Here is a 20134-nt window from a genome sequence, read left to right on the forward strand (position 1 = left end):
AATAAAATTATGAATAGCTTCAACATTTAAAATATATATTTAAAATCTTGGGTGTTTGTCCAAAATCAGAACTTGATAGAAATAAATTATCTCTTACAATTGATGCATAACGATCAAATTTTATTTATCAGCCAATAGTTACTTTAGTCAAATTTAGGTTATTCTATTAAGATCAATGCCACATTAAAGAAAAATATATTTATTTTCTCATCATATTTCTATACTTAAGAACTATTTTGTTCTTAGCTCTAATTAACATTTCTAAATCATAGTAAATTTATACAGTAATAAACTGGCTATATTATGAGGAAACATTCATAAGGCAATCCTACAAATCTGGGGTAGCTGGCATTTCCAATTTGACAAAAGGTGAGAAATAACAATAAAATCTTAAGTCCCTCAACCAACTTAACAAACTCCTTCTCGGTCCAGAGAACCCCAGAGAAACCTTTAAATGGAATGGTGGGTCACACATACCTCACTGTCTCCCCTCTCTCACTATCGGTAGGCTTTCATTCCTAAAGGTTAAACAGAAACCAGCCCTTTCAAAAGATTTGCTGAACTCCCCTCCCTTTTTGTGGTTTCAACTTGATAACCAAACACTATTCCTTCCTGATGAAAGACCACCAACTGTGGACTAGTTGTGTCTGACTTAAGACTGAACATAGGAAGCCTCTCTGGCCTTTGTTTCACGTTTTGACATATAGAGCCTAATTTTAATATATTTAAATGTTAAGTCTCCGCCATAAAGTGAATATTCGATATGTATGACATGTATATTTGCTAAGCATGCATGTGTGTGCCCCATTCCATGCATATTCATAGCTCCTCCTATAGCCTGTTGGACATATATATGCTTAGCCAATCCATTCAGCATAAATTCCTGTCTGATCCTTCCTTATTTCAAGAGCCTGCATCTGGTTTTTGCCCGAAGCTAAGCTTCCCAGTCTGCAGGATGGACAGCCTATAGGCTGTAACCCATTGTAGGAATGAAGCTTTCTCTACAAATTTAAAAAGATCATGATACTTCAATTGACAAAGGTTAATTTCTAGTCAACCAGTAATTCCCGTTGACAAATTCTAGAAAGACCAAAATAAAGGAATCACTCTTGCCTCTGGTGAAAAATCAGAAAATGGTTGAAAATGAGTAAATACATTGATGAACAATAATGTAAACAATAATTAACAATCAATATTAGTTACTGAAAAAGAATAAATGGTTGGATTTTATTTTGCTTTTTTCTCTGATTGCTGATTGACAACAATCTTGTTCTCTAATAATGAAGCATGAAGAAAGGTTTTAAAATTATTTAATGAAAACTTGCTTTGAAAAAAATCGATTATCTAATGTCATAGAAAGTTAAATTCGTGCAATTCCGTTGGCAATAAGGAAGGCCTTCAGAATCTTAAAGCTTTTGCTTGGTGCTTGATGTATGCTATACATTTGTCAACAATAAAGAGTCCAACTCTGTGATATATTTGAAAAGGTTTATTCTGAGTCAAATTTGAGTGACCAAGGCTCAAAGTACAGTCTCAAGAGGTTCTGAAAACATGTGTCCAAGGTGGTTAGATTACAGCTTGATTTCATACATTTTATGGAGATGGGCAGCTATCAGTCTATATCTACAGGTATACATAGGTTCTGTCCAGAAAGGCAGGACAACTCAATGCAGGGGTTTCCAGGTCATAGGTGGATTCAAAGAGTTTTTGATTGGCAATTGATTGAAAGAGTTAAGTAATTATCTATAGACCTAGAAGCAATAAAAAGGAGTGTATGGTTTAAAATAAGGAGTTGTGGAAACCAAGGTTCTCATTACATAGATGAAGTTTCATAGATGCCCACCCTTAGAGGCAATAGATTGCAAATGTTTCCTGTTCAGACCTTTAAACAGTGCTAGACTCTCAGCTAGTCTCTTTAAGATCAGAAGAAGACCTGGAAAGGGAAGGAGATTCTCTACGGAATGAAAGTTCCACAAAGGACAGGTTTGTAAGCCCATTTCAAAATATGTCAAAGTACATTTTGGGATAAAACATTTTAATTTGTTTCAGGGTCTGCAAAGCTCTCATGTAATGCTATAATAGAGTCTGCTTGGAATTTGGTGTCTTTTTGCTACAGTCTGTCTTTCAGTCTTAAGATCTCTGTTTTAATGGTAGTGCTGGTCAGTTGTGCCTAAATTCTAAAGGGAGGAGAGTATAATGAGGCATATTCAATTCCCCCTTGCCATCATGGCTTGAATTAATTTTTCAGGATTACTTTGCAATTCACTTGGCCAAGAGGAGGGGTCCATTCAGTTAGTTGAAAGCCTTGGAATTTTATTTTTTATTTACATATTTAATCTTTAGAACAATTTAATGGGTTGGTATTATTATCTTCATTTTAAGTTGAGAAATCAAATTTAGGAAATAATCTTACTTGTCCATGCTTACCTAACTAGAAATTGGAAAAGAAACTGCTATTCACATGTCTCCAAACACCATGATCTCAGGGGAAAGAGACTAAGTATAGATTTTAAATTATTTTAAAATGTAATACATTTACATGGTAATTTTCTTAAAATACACAAGCAAGATGTATACAATTGTTCCAATGTGTTCGTTTATATAATTCCATTTGCCTCATATTATCAATGATGTCTGTTTATGTTCATTTTAAAATTTAATTTAATTTTTGGTGGAAAATGAGGGAGGGGATTGGTGAAAAATGAGGAAAATGAGAGAGAACTTATTCAAGCATCGATGAGTACCACAGGCTGAGGTCCATACCTGGGTCAGTGTGGTGTACCCTCAAGTGGTCATGTATAATACTTAGGCAAGTTGAATATTCAACTCAGCTAACAGTGGCTGGATTTCCAAGCAAGAGGAAACCATTAGGTCCCACCTTCTGCTCTTTCACACAAGTGCACATAAATAGAGAAATTTTGAGAAATCAATGGAATAAAAATTGAGGTTTTAAGACAATCTGATTTAGATCCTTATGGTTATAGGGAGACCAAAGGGAATGCTATGAAACTTCTGCTTTAAAACTAACTTAATACTAATAACATTTCTCACATTCCCAATTATTACATATGTCTTTGCATTCAAACCAAGGCAATAATTGTTCTAATCGAAAGAAAAAAAAATATATGTAATATTTTAAATATTCTAGTATTATCAGGAAAATTAGATATGGACAAGAAACCAACACCAAGTCTTTCATCTGCTTAGGACATGTATATACTGTAAATTCTGCAAATTCTGCAAAGTTGTTTATTTCATAAAAATAATAATTGAATACATAAACCATTGCTTTAAGATAAATGTCATTCTCCACAATCCCTGCAGCACACCTTATACCTACAGAAGGCAATTATTTTTAAAAGAACATAATCACACAGATTATTTTTCTTGGATTGGAAGGTTCAGCAGAACCTTGACAGCATTCCAAGCTGTTAACTTTTATTTCACATACTAAAAACAGAAGATCTGATCATTGGAAAAGCATTTAATTGTAAAACATTGGTTGGTTAGATTGAATTTAGTTAACTTCAATCCAATTTTCTTTCCCTTGATAGTTAAGTCACTACATATCTAAAGAGACATCAAGAAGTTGGCATTTTCTAGCAATATGGAACTTAAACAAAACAAATTTAAAAAGGGCTTATTGTAACTCACTTTTAGGTGTCTAATGCATACATTTCTTAAATTAGTTTTCATCGATTTCTCTACTTTATTTAACAAAAGTCAAGGCATAATAATAAATAGACTAGCATCAAAATATAATGCCTTCACTGCTGACAAATACCCAGTGCAAGATTGGTTTAGGCAGCTGCTGTCCAAAATCAGAACTTGTTAGAAATAAATTATCTGTTACAACTGATGCATAACAATCAGATTTTGTTTATCAGCCAATAGTTACTTTAGTAGAATTTAAGTTATTCTATTAAGATCAATGACATGTTAAAGAAAAATATATTTATTTTCTCATCATATTTCTATACCTAAGAACAATTATGTTCTTAGTTCTAATTGACATTTATAAATCATAGTAAGTTATGTTATATTATATATACTAGTTATACATTATTTGGTTTACTTAAAAATGGTTATATGCTTATTCTTACAAAAAACATACATTGTAACATGTTGAACTCTGGGCATTTGGGGATTTAAAATAGTAATTTATGATTTACGAGTTTGAGAAGAATTTCTGAATCCTTCAGTCTCTTAGTTTTCTATTAAAACATTAATTTGAGTTTATAGAAGCATTTCTTATATCTTATAAATCACCCCCTAAAATGAATTGTACTTAATCTGTAATCAGTACCCCAGGTTTTGGAGGTAAGGATGGAGAGACAGTGGGGATAAATCTTCATGGAGTCCCTTCCATTGTGTCTGGTCAATGGTATTGTTTTGGCCTTTGTATGTTCCCCAAACTCACTTTTGTTTTGCTAATTAACTTTTTATCACATTAAATCCTTCCTTTTCAATAATAAATATTGATATTGACAGGTAACCTTTAGGTATAACTATATGTAAGAATTCCCTTCATCAAATGATTTTTAATATTTATTAAACTATTCAAAGTTGTTAAACAGTGTAAGAGGTATACAAATGGAACTTTGCAAGAATTTGGAAGAACCGTAAAAAAGTACGTAATAGAATATTAAAGGGATAATCACCTATATGACCAAAGAGAAATGAGGTTGTAATCACAAGATGAAGAAAGAGATAACAAAAAAGGGGTAGGACTGGTGGAAGATTCAGGCAAGAAGAAAAAAATATTTGGAAGAAAAAAATGGAAAAGCAGATGGAAGAAAAATCGTGTTTTCCACTATTCTTTTGAGTACGTTCATAGTTGCAACTTTTCACTTATGTGTGAGATTATTTTTTAAAGTTTTAGTAATTCCCATCTTCTCAAAATAGTTATTCTCCACAATCCCTTCACCACATCATATAACTATAGAAAGTATTTATTTTTTAAAAGTAAATAATCACATAGATTAGATTATAAACTATAAGAGAGAAGTCTAGTAGACGAGACTACTAAAGGAAACTGTCAGATTTTACTCACGATTTCATCACCCAAGCCTAGCACTGTTACTGGAACATGATAATTCTGCAGTGTAAGGTTTTAAACCTATCATAAGAACATTGCAATGCTCAATAGTTGAGTCACGTGTTAAATACAGAAAAAAGGAAAACCCCAAGTGTGTTCCTGATAGAGAGGTTTCCAAATTGCTTGCATAGGTATTGAATTATATGTAATTGGGACAGCTGCTTAGAACTCCAAAACACAAAATAACAGAAGACATACAATCCAGCAAACAGAGTCAAATCAATGAGTGTGAGACTAAATTATTACCTAGAAATGATCTATGCAATTTTCAAGACCATGACTAGATAAATAAAATACTTTAACATTTTATTATTTATTTCTATGATCTGTTGGAAAAGCATATCCACTAGAGAATAGATTTCTTTGATTATCAACAATCTTGTGCCATTATTATTATCAGTATGCTATCAGGGATGTTAAATTCACTAACCGAAAATACTTTATTTAAATGTAGGAGATGAGAAGTGGCAAAGAAATGATTTGAACTTCAATTACATAAATTCAAAGCCAGTACTATTTCTACCATGTTGTGTTCTGAGTATATCTAAAATAAATCTTTATTGTCGTATTTTATAAAAGAATAAAAATCTACAGAATTTTTTCAATGACTTTTCCAAGGCCACAGATGGACACTGGAAGAGACATCAGGTCTCTGACCTCTAGTTAGAGAAATTTACTGTGCTAATGCTGGTGAAAGACAACCATCACAGAAATCAAAGAACAAAATTTAATTTGCATCAAAACATAAATTTAATTAAATAAATATTCCATTTATAAATAAATTATCCTGATTTATGTTATTTACATATTTTTTAAACCCTTAAGACTATATAGGTACTCTGTTTTTCCTCTCATAACAAGTCACACCAAAAGGGCAGGAAAGAGAGATTCATCTCAGAATTTTTTACTAATTAATTTCAGAGGTAAAGTCAGTATAACAAGCAGAAGATCATTTATTTCAGAGAAAATGTAGTAGTAGCTGAAAAAAAATTTTCAACATAGACAAGTAATTGATAGCAATTACTATAAGTGTAATAAATTTTACAAAGACTCTAGTAAACATGGATGAAATAATTCATTGGATTTTTAATAAAAATAGATGTAGGTATGTTGGTGACAACTTCAGAATTGTTTTCAAGGTGCTGTTTCAATGAAAGATATATTCAACTTTTTATGTTTTAAATCTCTGCTAGCTATTTTATATTTTGGTTCAAATTATAATGTTCTAGAATTTGACATTTTTGGTTAACATGCATAGTCATCCCATAGGTTTTTTTTTGTTTCTTCCTTTGTGTATGGCTCTCAAAATTTAGGTTTTATATCTTTCTGCTTAATAGCATTGAATGAAACAAAGGACAAATCTGTAATTCTAAACATGTGTTATTTATTTTATTCCATGGTCTGAAGTTATTGCCAAGGTTTTCAGAGTTTCTGAATGAATAAATCTTCACGTCAGCTCTTTTTTCATCCATTTTTGGTTGCCAACTAGAAAAATGATACGTTAAAAGACTAGAGAGTCATTTGCTTAAAGTTACATAACAATTCAGTCATGAATATAATACAACCCAATTTGCTGACATCAATCAGTAATGATGATGAAATGTCCTTTAAAGTAGGAAAATAATGTTTTCCTCACTTCACAGATGAGGAAGCTAAGGCTCAGTGAGGCTATGTAATTTGAGCTGCAATTCCAATTCAGGTAATTAGGTTGCAAAGCCCATATTCTTTCCACTTCTCCATTTTCTTCCAAAAAGAAATGTTACGTTTACTTTTCACATTTTATTAAGTAGACTGTTAACTGCATATATAAGATCCAGTGACCATAAAGCATTCTAGGTGCATTTTGACTTTGAGAGTTATTGCTGTGTTCAAATGCTTGTTTTCTAACGACTTGGGATCAGAAAAGACAATTGTATTCACTCTAGAAATAATGCATTTCATTACAAAATTATATTTTATTTACACGACATTTACACTGTTTCAGTGTATTTTACTTTAATGAAAAGACAGAGCCTCAACAAGTCATAAACGATAAGAGGAAGCTAACTTTACAGATGAGAAATGAAACATGAAATAAGAATAGAACAAGGAAAGGATAGAAACACTTTGATTTGGAACAAATACATATTTTTAATTATCCATTAAAATTATATGATATAGGCCTGTTTTGGCATAAATCTCTATTGCAGCAAAAGACCTTTGATGTGATTCAGTGCATAGTTATTTCTTTATTTAACTGTGCTTTTTCTTCTATCCTTAAATTGAAGAGACTTGCTGCCCCACTTTATGGGGCAGTTAAAAATTGCCTCAGCACTTCACCTCACTGAATTATTTGGGGTTGAGCAATTAAAATGTCTTCAAGATATGGAATCTGTAAATGGTAATAGGCACATAGCATCCACTAGGGTAGTTCTATTATGGATAATCCAGTTGAAGTAATTTCTGTAAAGTATCTTACTCACATGTTTGGAACTCTCACCACCTACCTGGGCAGCTTTTCTATAATTTACTTTTATGACTTTCAGTTTCAATTGGATTTTATAGGCTTAATGGCTTGGGAAATGATTATGGGCAGCAATAACTCAGAATTGACCTTTTCAGAGTTACCTGCTTTTTCATTGGTTTAGCTAGCAATGCTTCTAATTGAATTTTTCAGCAACAAAAATATGTGCACTAACAGCTGCTGACTTACATTTTAAAATTATTGTTATTACACTAGATAAATATTTAAGTAGTTAAGAAAACCATGGCTGTAGAGCAAAATCATCCACAGTAGCACAAAGTCGGTGTGTCTGTGTGAAAACACTTTATACTCAAATTATGCCGCTTTTGAAAGAAACCCTTTGGGAACAATTAAAGATGAAATTGCAGTCAACCAACAATTGACTCTGACAATGTATAGGACATAGGAGAAATATAAAGGCAGTTAGCTTTTTAGAGGATACTGAAGAAGATGAAGTCAATCCCAGCCTCAACTTTAAAATGGGATCACTGTGAGATGTAAATTGTGTACTTGCAAAGCCTTTAACACAATGCCAGGTACTTCTGATGTATTATTAAAAGGAAAAGAATGAGAAGGAAGAGTAGTAGTAGAAAGAAGAGGCAGAGGTGGGGGTACCAAGATATCAGCCAGCATCACAGCATTATCACAGCATCTTAAGAAATGTATTTGTCCTGTGGTAGGATTTAGAAACTAAGCAGGGTTTATAATGCTAGATACTACAAGGTCATTTTGAAACATTTCATTTCAGGATCACATTGAGAAGTACTGCTTTCCTGATCTTAAGAGTCTGTACTGTGTGTCTCATAAACCTCTCTCTCTAATTCCCAGTTGACTGATACCACACCCTGCTTACATGACAATACACTGAATTGACTCTCCCAAGGTGGGCACCAGGCTACACCCACCTTCAACGACCACTATTGGTCTTTGTCCCTCAGAACCTGGAAATATACTGGCTATCAATCTGAATTAACGCATATGTAGTTGGTAAAGGCCTAATGTGATCTCCCCAAATATGTATGCAATTTTGGGAGATTTGTATATGTACATTTGTTATTTTCCTCCTTTTAGCAAGTATTAGAAAAATGCTTGTTTTAAAAAATCTGCTAATATTGCTTTATTTTAAAATCCACTTGTTTGTAGTAACAAATTTACAGTAGTGACTTATAACTGTTTGAATAAAGTAGATATCCATGTGTCCAGGGCGATGAGAGAGAGAAAGAGAGACAGAGACAGAGAGGGAAATTCTTTCTTATTGCAGTATGCTGAGAAATATAGATAAAATGATGGAGTCTGTAAATCATCAAAGAAAGATAAAACTATGGGGAAAGTAGAGAAAACATAGCATCTAGTCTTAAAACATGTCTTTATAGGGTACTTATTAATTATTAAATGAAAATTGGAATTTTAAAGTGGAGAAATTTGGAGACTGTTTCCAAGTTTGTCTGTATGTCCACAGCAAATAATGCTACTAGAAATATTACCGGAAATGATTCAAATGGTGTTGCTTGTTTGAGACAGAATTTTGCTCTGTCACCCAGGTTGGAGTATAGTGGCACGATGGTGGCTCACTGCAATCTCATTCTCCTAGGCTCAACCCATCTTCCTACCTTGGCCTCCAGAGTAGCAGGGACAATAGGCATGCACCACCATGCCGGCTAATTTTTTGACTTTTTTTGTAGAGACAGGGTCTCACTATGTTTCCCAGGCTGGTCTCAAACTCCTGAGCTCAAGAGATCCTCCTGCCTTGGCCTCCCAAAGTGGTGGGAATACAGGAGTGAGCCACCATGCCCTCCTATTGTACACTTGTAAGCATTTCTTTAGGATAGTAGTGAGAAGTTTGTGTCATGTTTGAAACACATTTAGTCTCATAAGAAAATACCAAGTTGTTTCCCAAACTGTTCCAATCTACATTCCCACCAGTAATGTGAATAAAGTTCCTGATCATATACATGTTTACTAACAAGTAGTAATATACCAGATGTTTTTAGTTTTGTCAGCCTGGTAGGCATCAAGTATTTTTTATTGTGTTTAATTTGCATTTATCTTATTGCTAGCATATTTTCATAAAGGTATAAGCTATTAACTTGTAAAATTCCTGTTCATTTCTTTGTCCATTTATTTTCTCTTTTTGTTTGTCAATGTTCAGAAGTCCTTTTTGTAGGTTTTATTGTTCGTTAAGTTATATTTGTTGCATATACTTAATTTTTTGGCTTTATTTTCTTTATGGACTATAAAGATGTTTTATAAACAGAAGTTTCTATTTTTATTGGTATAAAATGTATTAATCTTTGCCTTCATGGCTTATACCTTATATAAACAAAGCTTATCTTATAATACTCCGCATCTTAATTACATAGAGATTTTATTTTTCATGTTCCTGAAAACAAGATTTCTTGTTTTCAGGTTTAAGTCTTTAGTTCATTTAGGCTGAATGGTGAGAAGTAGGAGCCCAATTTTAATTTTTCCATATAAAAATTCAGTTATCTTAGTATATATATATATATTGAGATGGAGTTTCGCTCTTGTTACCCAAGCTGGAGTGCAATGGTGCGATCTGGGCTCACTGTAACCTCTGCCTCCTGGGTTCAAGTGATTCTCCTGCCTTAGCCTCCTGAGTAGCTGAGATTACAGGTGCATGTTGTCACGCCTGGCTAAATTTTTGTATTTTTAGTAAAAACGGGGTTTCACCGTGTTAGCCAGGCTGATCTAAAATTCCTAACCTCAGATAATCCACCCACCTCAGCCTCCCAAAGTGCTGGGATTACAGGTGTGAGCCACCGTGCCAGTCCTTAGTACATACGTTAAATAATCCATCTTTTCTCTGCCAGTCACATCTTTTTCTGGAAACTGTATTCTGTTCTTCACTTATTTGTATACTACTAAACCAATGACACATTTTCTTAATTATTATACTTAATATTTTGATATCTGAGAGAATTAATTTTTCAAGTATGTCTTGAGGAAATTTCTCCAATTGAATGCCCTCATGTACAATTGTAACCAACACTCAAATGAAGACTAAAAACATTTGAATAACCTTACTTATCACAATGTTCAAATGAAGTCCCAGAACAGCAAGGCTCTGCAGAAACATTCCCCATGGAACATTCTAGCACTTAGCATCTACCCAAGTACAGCTATTTTTTTTTAGTTTTAATAGCATAAGTTAGGTTTTATGTATTGTCTTTCCCTGACTCTTTACTTTTGAATAGTAATTTCATTACCAGATTATTAAGTTCTGAATTCCCCTCTCATCCACAAATATGTAACACAAAAGAACCAGAATCAGAAGAGAAAGAGGGAGAATATGAGGGGAGGGATGGGAAGAGCAGGAGAGGGAGAGAAACAGGAGGAGGAAGACAAAATAAAAGGAAAGGAAAAGAATTCCTGGAATTTTAAGATTTTGACTGGGATTTTTTCCCCTTCTATCTCTTTTGTATATTCCAAGAAATCTGAGGCAATACGTCACCAGATACAGGTAGATGGTGTCAGTGAACCTGACAGTGTCAGGGCTTTCTTAACTGCCTATATCTATGTTCCCTTATACATTTCATGTTTATCATGTGATATAAATCCAGATAAGGTTTTTATATTTTAAGCTTTTTAAAAAATGTATTTTCAAATATACCATTATTCTACTAAAATGATTTATTTAAGAAATACATTTCTAATAAACACATTGTCAATATGCACAATACTTTAAGGGTATTTTTCTACAAAAATATTTATTTTTATACCAACTTTTGAAGTATTAAATTTTATCCCTTAAGGAAATGCTATTTGAATGCAGTTAACCTGTAAGACTAATTTTATTTAAATATTTCTCAGTAAGGTTTTTTAAGAGGTAAGATTTGATTTAGAAACTAAAAGATATAAATTAGAAACTAAAAGAACTAAAAAAAGAGAAAATGCCACCTTCTGATGCAGCCTATTCTGCACTTCAAATTTCAAATCTGTAGAATGAGAAAAATTATAGTGCTTTCTCAGCGGCATTGTGAGTTAATTCATATAAAGGTTAATGTATATAAATGGTTTATTACAATGTTTGGCACAATGATTTTAACTCTTGTTATATATAACTCAGCTTCAGATGTTGAAGAAAGATTAAAGTTCTTAACAATCTTACTTTTGTCATTAAGAAATGAAATATTTATTAATAATAAGAATAGTATCTTTGAAAGAGGAACCATTTTATAATCAAACAGTATTCAAAACAGAATGTTACTATTTTATGTGGACATTGTTTTTTCTGTTCTTAAAATGAACCAACAATTCAGCGTGACACAATACCTTCCCCTAGTTTAAATGCATATCAATACTGTTTCACATTTATTATGCCACTAGAATATTCTTAGAAATAGATGCTAGTCACTTATATGAATGTGACTAGAAAATCATATAATTCTAATCATCACTGCTCACTTATGAATCCCTTGCTTTATCTGAAAACTCTTACTCATCCTCTGCATAGCAAGCATTACCTTCTCTGTGAAAATTGCTAGGCTTATACACACCCATGCTTCTAAACTCTGTAAAAACACAATTGAACCAAGATGCAGTTTCTTCGCTCCTTCTAGAATCTCTGCCTGGTTTAGCCTGCCTGCCTCTACCATGTCCATCAGGGTGACCCAGAAGTTCTACAAGGTGTCCACCTCTGGCCCTTGGGCCTTCAGCAGACACTTCTACATGAGTGGGCCCAGTGCCCACATCAGCTCCTTGAGCTTCTCCCAAGTGGGCAGTAGGAGCTTCCAGGGTGGCCTGGGCGGAGGCTATGATAGGGCCAGCGGTATGGGAGGCATCATCACCATCATGGTCAACCAGAGCCTGCTGAGCCTCCTTAACCTGGAGGTGGAACCCAACATCCAGCCTACGCGGACCCAGGAGAAGGAGAAGATCGAGACCCTCAACAACAAATTTGTCCCCTTCATCGACAAGGTATGGTTCCTGAAGCAGCAGAACACAATGCTGAAGACCAAGTGGAGACTCCTGCAACAGCATAAGACGTCTCCAAGCAGCATGGCCAACATGTTTGAGAGCTACATCAACAACCTCAGGTGGCAACTGGAGACTCTGGGCCAGGAGAAACTGAAGCTGGAGGTGGAGATTGGAAACATGCAGGGGCTGGTAAGGACTTCAAGAGCAAGTATGTGGATGAGATCCATAAACATAAGGAGATGGAGAATGAATTTGTCCTCATCAAGAAGGATGTGGATGAGGCTTACATGAACAAGGTAGAGCTAGAGTCTCGCCTGGAAAGGCTGACAGACGAGATCAACTTCCCCGGGAAGCTGTACGAGGAGGAGACCTGGGAGCTGCAGTCCCAAATCTCAGACACATCTGTGGTGCTGTCTATCGACAACAGCTGCTCCCTGGACATGGACAGCATCATCACTGAGGTCAAGGCACAGTACGAGGAGATCGCTAACAGCATCTGGGCTGAGGCTGAGAGCATGCACCAGATCAAGGATGAGGAGCTGCAGATACTGGCTGGGAAGCACAGGGGTGACCTGCGGCATACAAAGACAGATCTCCTGAATGAACTGAAACATCAGCCGGCTCCAGGCTGAGATTGGGGGCCTCAAAGGCCAAAGGGCTTCCCTGGAGGCCGCCACTCAGATGCTGAGCAGCATGGGGAGCTGGACATTAAGGATGCCAACACCAAGTTGTCAGAGCAGGAGGCCACCCTGCAGCAGGCCAAGCAGGACATGGTGCAGCAGCTGTGTGAGTACCAGGAGCTGATAAATGTCAAGCTGGCCCTGGACATCGATATTGCCACCTACAGGAAGCTGCTGGCGGGCAAGGAGAGCCAGCTGGAGTCTGGGATGCAGAACATGGGTATCCGTACCAAGACCACCAGTGGCTATGCAGGTGGCCTTGCTCCTAAAGCTGCACCAACTCCCCCAGGGTTGTGGTTGCAAAGAAGATCAAGACTTACGATGGGAAGCTGGTGTCTGAGCCTTCTGACATCTTACCTAAGTGAACAGCTGCAGCAGCCCCTCCTAGCCTGCCCCTCCTGTGGCTGCCTCAGAGCCTGGAAGGCAGGCCGCTGTGCAGGGGAGCCCAGGAATGGGAGACCCACCTGAGGCTCAGCCCTGGCCCTCAACCCACCCGAGGGGGAGTTACTGCCTAGGGACCCCTGCTTGCCCATGCCTCCAGCTACAAAAAATTCAATTTTTGTTGTTGTTGTTGTTCCAAAATAAAACCTCAGCTAGCTCTGCCAAAAAATAAAAATAAATTGTGAAGATCGCCTATATCAAACATTTCTGGTTGCTCATCAACAGCCAACCCACGCCCACATACATACACTTGCATTCCCTTCTAATAGATCTGCCTTCCATTATAGAATATGGAAATGTGAGATGTTTGATCTTGTAATGCTGCTTTCCAGATGTGGTCACTGGCACATAAGAGAGCCTGCCTGGACATTTCTGAAGGTGTGAGAAAAATCAGTGCCTTTGTGGCAGTCATCTTGCAGTCACCTTATGACTGTGGGGAAATAAACCCAAGAACAGAAATCCAAGGAAAGCAGAGTTACATACAAGAAGGACGTTTCCTGAATCCTCCGTGACATGCGTCATAGGATTAACCAAACCTGGAAATCTGAACTTTCTTCCTTGTTATATTTGATGATAAACCCCTTGACATAAGGCAGTTTGGGTCTCATATCTCTTATTTCTGATACACTGCTCTCATACATAGCATTCTAATTTATTGGCACACATGGTAAGCAATGAATACATGTTTGTTGAATGAAAGCAATAGAGAATCACTTTCCCGTTCATATTCAGATACTACCTGACAGGAATATTAGTATTAGGTTGCTACAAAAGCAGTTGCAGTTTTTGCCATTGAAAGTGATGGCATTACATTTTAACAAATAACTGGAAAGAAAATAAGGCCAAAAGGCACAGTAAAAAAACAACGTACACAACTTTTACACAGTGGATATTTCATTGTAAACTATAGAAAAAAATCATTTAACTAATTTATTGTAGTTTATGTAGATTGGGTAGCAGTTAAAATTTGCATTGACTAAGTTTTATTTTGGCCACTGGAATGAATAAAGTGCTAGAAAGGAGAGTCAAAATGCTGAATTCCCATTTTAAAAATGATTTCTTCCATTAATTGTTTTCCTGTTCTCAATAATTCAACGTTATAGAGCAGCTAGCCCACTGAATTATATGGCTATAAGTAGGCTGTACCTTTAGCACATTTTATGCCTCAGTATTTTTATGCTTCCAAAACATCTTCTACTGGCTTTATAGAAAGCTGTCTTTAAACGGAATTGTCTTCTACCTCAGAAAATATTGTACTAGATGCTTATATTCTTTGTCCACGTGTTAAAATGTAAAATCAAATTAAAATGATATTTTACCTATTTATATATATATACTACAAATTCTCAAATGAAAGATTTTTGACACGTTGATCAGAAGCAAAACTTAGATTTCTGTAAATCACTAAACATATATATACGTTTTTACATCGATATGTGTGTATATACATAAACGTATCTCTGTTATGACTAAGCAAATTAGAATTAATCATTTTAAGAGGATAGCCAATCACAAATAGACAACAATTTATCTACAAACTTTTCCAATAAAGGAGAACTCAGTGCTTCCACTGAGGAAGGAAAGTCGGCCTCTCCAGCCATGCCACAGACACACGTGTGCCCGAATAATGGGATATTATAAACTGAAAAGCAAGAACTGCTGTCCAAACTTTGTGAAAATAAAAATCAATTCTGCACATAATCTCTTCCATGCACTTGAGAAAGTAAAGTGCTGTATGTTTTCTCTAAATAAAACTAACTTCTGTGTCTGTGCCGTCAAATATTTCACACACCTTTGTATTCACTTATTTTTTTTCTTTTATTTTCTCCACATGATCATGATCTCTCAGGTATTTTGTCAGACATCAAATAGAACACAATTTTTTTCTAATAAAGTGTGAGAGTTACTACAGAAGTATGAGAAATTTATTTTCGTATTCTTATTTTTTAAGTGCTAAGTTTGCTTTCCTATTGGCCTCTGACATTCAATTATATACTGAATTACAAGTAAAAATGCTACAGAGGTGTTAAGTCCTAAAAAAAAAAAAAGCTTTGAGAAAAAATAAACTTCACTTAATAGAGGTAAAACATTCATCACAATCGTGATAGATATGCCAGTGTTTATTATGAAAAATAATGCTTTCTTCTTATGCTTCAAAATGACTTCAGTGGTTTGCAATATAATGATTATGAATCACTTCAAATACATATTTTTCACAATGACAGCTTTAATTGATATGTTCTAATTATTCTGATTTTAACAAAATAGTGTATTGTCTATTTCCAATCATGAATACTTTCTATATTTTTATAATAACACGATATATTTTCAATCATTTTTAGATATAGTTCCAAATGTCATGTGAAAGTCATATTTGCTTTGTCACTGTCATAAGACGTATTTAATGTAAGATAACAAAGTTTTAGTATTGTATAATTTGAATATGGCAAGCATTTTAAAAATTGTTAGTTACAGTATTAGTAAGTTAATGCATTTAATTTATTCTAGAGTAAGTTTGCACACTGTTATATAAATAGAGACTTATAAATTCTAGCTGTTTCTGAACCAGGAAGGCAATTTTCCCCTGAAAAGAATTTTTATTTGTTGTTTATTGTGTTTTACTGCTCAGCGTGAATGCCTGGTGTCTTGAGAAAATGGAAGCCCATATTACATAAGTCTTTTGTGACAGACTCGACACTTTTGTAGTAATTGTATAATTAACTCTCATAATGTGATACTTAAGGAAAAGATGACATACTGTGTTATATTCAAAACCATAGTCAGATGTCCTAATTCACCAGTCTCAAGTGTTTCATTTCTGAACTGCTTACACATTTACACTTTTGTCCAAATCCTTCAAGAAATTTAGAAATTTTATGATTTGTAAGCATTTTTGCCTGAGAATGATAATTATAAAAATATGTATACACATACATAACCATAATACAAACCATTTGACAGCCAGATTTGAGCTGGTTTTACCAGATCTTGCCAACTTTCATCATAGGAGAATTCACATTTCTTTCCTACTCTCTTGGTGCATGTAAAAGAGATTTAGAATGGGTGTTTGGCTCAGCACATTTCAAATAAGATGCAAATTTACATAAATCTGAGAAAATTAAAAAAAATTAGACAACCTTTAAATCTCTCACCCACTTTTAGAAAATAAGGAATTAGATGATATTTAAAGACGATTTCCTTGGAGAGAGCTGTGCTACCCCCACTGACTTTAAAGAAATTTGAGGCGTAACCTATTCATCCCAAGTCAAGATAGAAAGACTCTGAGGAAACCATGTGGATGATTAAATAAGCACCTGTGCTACAGTTCACCGAACATTTTAACCTCACCACTTGAGAAATATAAAGGGTAAGAAAAGATCCTAACAAAAGGAAGAGCAGGCAGGCAAGAACAGATCTCAAGAAAGAGAAACTTTACAGGTGGCTCACACCTGTAATTCCAGCACTTTGGGATGCTGAGGCAGGCGGATCATGAGGTCAAGAGATTGAGACCATCCTGCCCAACAGGGTAAAATCATGTCTCTACTAAAAATACAAAAATTAGCTGGGCATGGTGGCGTGCAGCTGTAGTCCCAGCTACTTGGGAGGCGGCTGAGGGAGGAGAATCACTTAAACCCGGGTGGCGGAAGTTGCAATGAGCTCAGATCATGCCACGGCACTCCAGTGTGGTGACAGAGCAAGACTCTGTCAAAAAAAAAAAAAGGAAGGAAGGAAGGAAGGAAAGAAGGAAAGAAAGAAGGAAGGAAAGAAAGAAAGAAGAAAAAGAAAGAGAAAGAAGGGAGGAAGGAAGGAAGGGGTGAAGGAAGGAAGGAAGGAAGGAAGGAAAAAGAAAGAAATAAAGAAGGAAGGAAGGAAAGAAGGAAGGAAGGGAGGGTGGAAGGAAGAAAGAAAGAAAAGAAAGAAAGAAAGAAGGAAAGAAAGAAAAGAAAAGATAGAAAGAAGGAAGGAAATAAAAGAAAAGATAGAAAGAAGGAAGGAAAGAAAGAAAGAAAGAGAAATTAAAACTCAGTTTTAATTTCAGTCCTGAGTTAACTCAGGACTAAGGAAGGGTTAAGCAATGGATCTCAGTAGAGTTCACCACTTGCACAACCAATGGTGCTGTAATATATCTCAGTACACAAATGTACTGATGAGAAAGTGTCAGCTTTAAATAATGACCAGTCCAAGCCAATGTCATTTAACTAAGAATTTGACTGCTCCTCATATATTTCTCTCACCATGCCCTGAAGCCAAACATTGCCTTGGGCAAGCTGGAGGAGGAGAAATAGTACAAAGATAGAACAAGAAGAGGGAAAGAAGATGATGACTCCATCCTTCTTGGACTACTAGCCTACAAACGGTACAAACTTGGCAGAGAAGACGGGTTTCAACATTAAATAACCATGGGACTAGAAATAAATTGACATTGTTTTAAAGATTTGAAATGATTGTGAACATATTTTTAGCATCTAAAAGTTACCAGAAAAGTCAAGTTGCCTGCCTAAGTTTCTCAAGAGTCATGGAAACAACTGTTTAAATACAGTGAATCAAAAAAGATAATGGTAGACAAAAAATCATTTTTGTTTATCTTAGCCCACAATCTGTGCTCATCCTCGGGAGAAGTCACAATACGGTTACAGTAATAAACCTGCCATCACATGGGGGCATTGTTTTCTCAACAGAGGAGCACTGTTAGCAATTGCAAACAGCAAAATCTGAACCTCCCCACAATTTCCGTGTAGTGTTCACAGTAGACAATATTACCTATCATGACTTTGACACAACCATCATGGTGGGACCTGGATTCCAGGTACATTATACATTTACAAGAATTATTTCCTCAGCAAAAGGAAGTTGCGGTCTCACAAGCAAGTAAGACACTTGGTTTGGTGAGCGTCTTTTAAAAAAAGACATGAGAAGGATATAAAATTACAACACACCACAAAACCTACAGTGCTTCTCAAGTGACAGAGAGATAGCTCCAATCGATTTTAACATCCCATTAAAGCCAGCCAGCAAACCAGAGAATGTATTGTCTGCAATAACGAAGCATTTCTCCAGAGACTTGGCCTTGGTAAAATAAATAAAAAGGGATAATTCCTTCTATTAATTCAGTTCACACTGGCCATTGATAGGAATTAGAGTCAGATTCCTGAAAATCTTACACTTGGGGGGAAATGTCTACTATAAATAAATAGAAAGTGAAATACGATGTGAATGATTTTATTGTATCATATGTCCATAGGTAACCAAAATTTCCTCTTCCAGTAATTAAAATATATGTTTGGCGAATGAATGGGAACTTTTCATCATGTTGTTCAAAATAGTTGTTTGAGATAAAAGCACAGGGATTAAAGCTGGGAGGAAAGAGAGGCAGATAGAATTTGACCTTTACCAAGCTGTCAGGGAAACAAAGATTCCATAGTTCAAAACATGGTCTACCATCATAGAGAGATGCACAGGTACATCCTTCCAACAATATTTTGGCTATACTAAGTTTCTGTACAAAAATACTAAAACATGATTAATATTTTGTCAAGTGTAAGCATGTCACATGTATTATAAAATATAAAAGGATAAGAGAAGAACATACATGTTCAGTCAATATATGTGGAAGCATTTGTTATGATAATATATGGTACATAACTTTTTTCTCTCTGATATTGTCTATTGAAAAGTTTTGAGCATTGAATTTGTCATGGTTATGGCAACTAATATAATGTTTCTACAATATTTATATATATACACATATATGTAGTAGAAACTGCTAAATTATTAATGAAATAAAATAATAGAGATTGAAATTTCCAGTAAAAGGCACTGAACTAAATGCTAAAATGTGACAGCATTACATGCTTACTTTGATATGAATTGCCTTTTTCTCTGTTAGATGAGGGTGATTATTTTGGCTTTCCTAATGGATTTTGTTTCCACTGATGAATTTTAAACATGGCTTAAAAATATATTGGAATACATTTTTTCTTATTCCTGTAATATTTCCCATCTGCCCCTTAATTGGTGATATGGTTTGGCTGTGTCCCCACCCAAATCTCATCTTGAATTCCCATGTGATGTAAGAGGGACTTGGCTGGAGGCAACTGAATTGTGAGGGCAGGTCTTTCTCGTGCTGTTCTTGTAACAGTGAATAAGTCTCAGGGGATCTGATGGTTTTTAAAAAATGAAATTTCCTTGCACAAGCTCTCTTGTCTTGTCTGCTGCCATGTGAGACATGGCTTTCACCTTCTGCCATGATTGTGAGGCTCTCCCAGTCACTTGGAACTGTAAGTCCATTAAATCTCTTTCTGTTATAAATTGCTCAGTCTTGGTATTTCTTTAATAGCAGCATGAAAATGGGCTAATACAGTAAATTAATACCAGTAGAGTAGGGTGCTACTGAAAAGATACCCCAAAATGTGAAAGTGACTTTAGAACTAAGTAACAGGCAGAGGTTGGAACAGTTTGGAGGGCTCAGAAGAA

At 35.2% G+C, this 20134-nt stretch overlaps 1 protein-coding gene and 1 pseudogene across 41 annotated transcripts in view; one reads left to right on the top strand and one right to left on the bottom strand.

Moving 5' to 3' along the window:
- PTPRD (protein tyrosine phosphatase receptor type D) overlaps positions 1-20134 on the bottom strand; it is a 2321819-nt gene that overhangs the window by 1681005 nt on the left and 620680 nt on the right. The gene's annotated exons all lie outside the window — the stretch shown is intronic.
- LOC116559688 lies at positions 10975-15011 on the top strand (annotated as a pseudogene).

This window comes from Sapajus apella, unplaced genomic scaffold, assembly GCF_009761245.1.
Source record: "Sapajus apella isolate SASKATOON/1434 unplaced genomic scaffold, GSC_monkey_1.0 scaffold24, whole genome shotgun sequence".
NCBI lineage: Eukaryota > Metazoa > Chordata > Mammalia > Primates > Cebidae > Sapajus > Sapajus apella.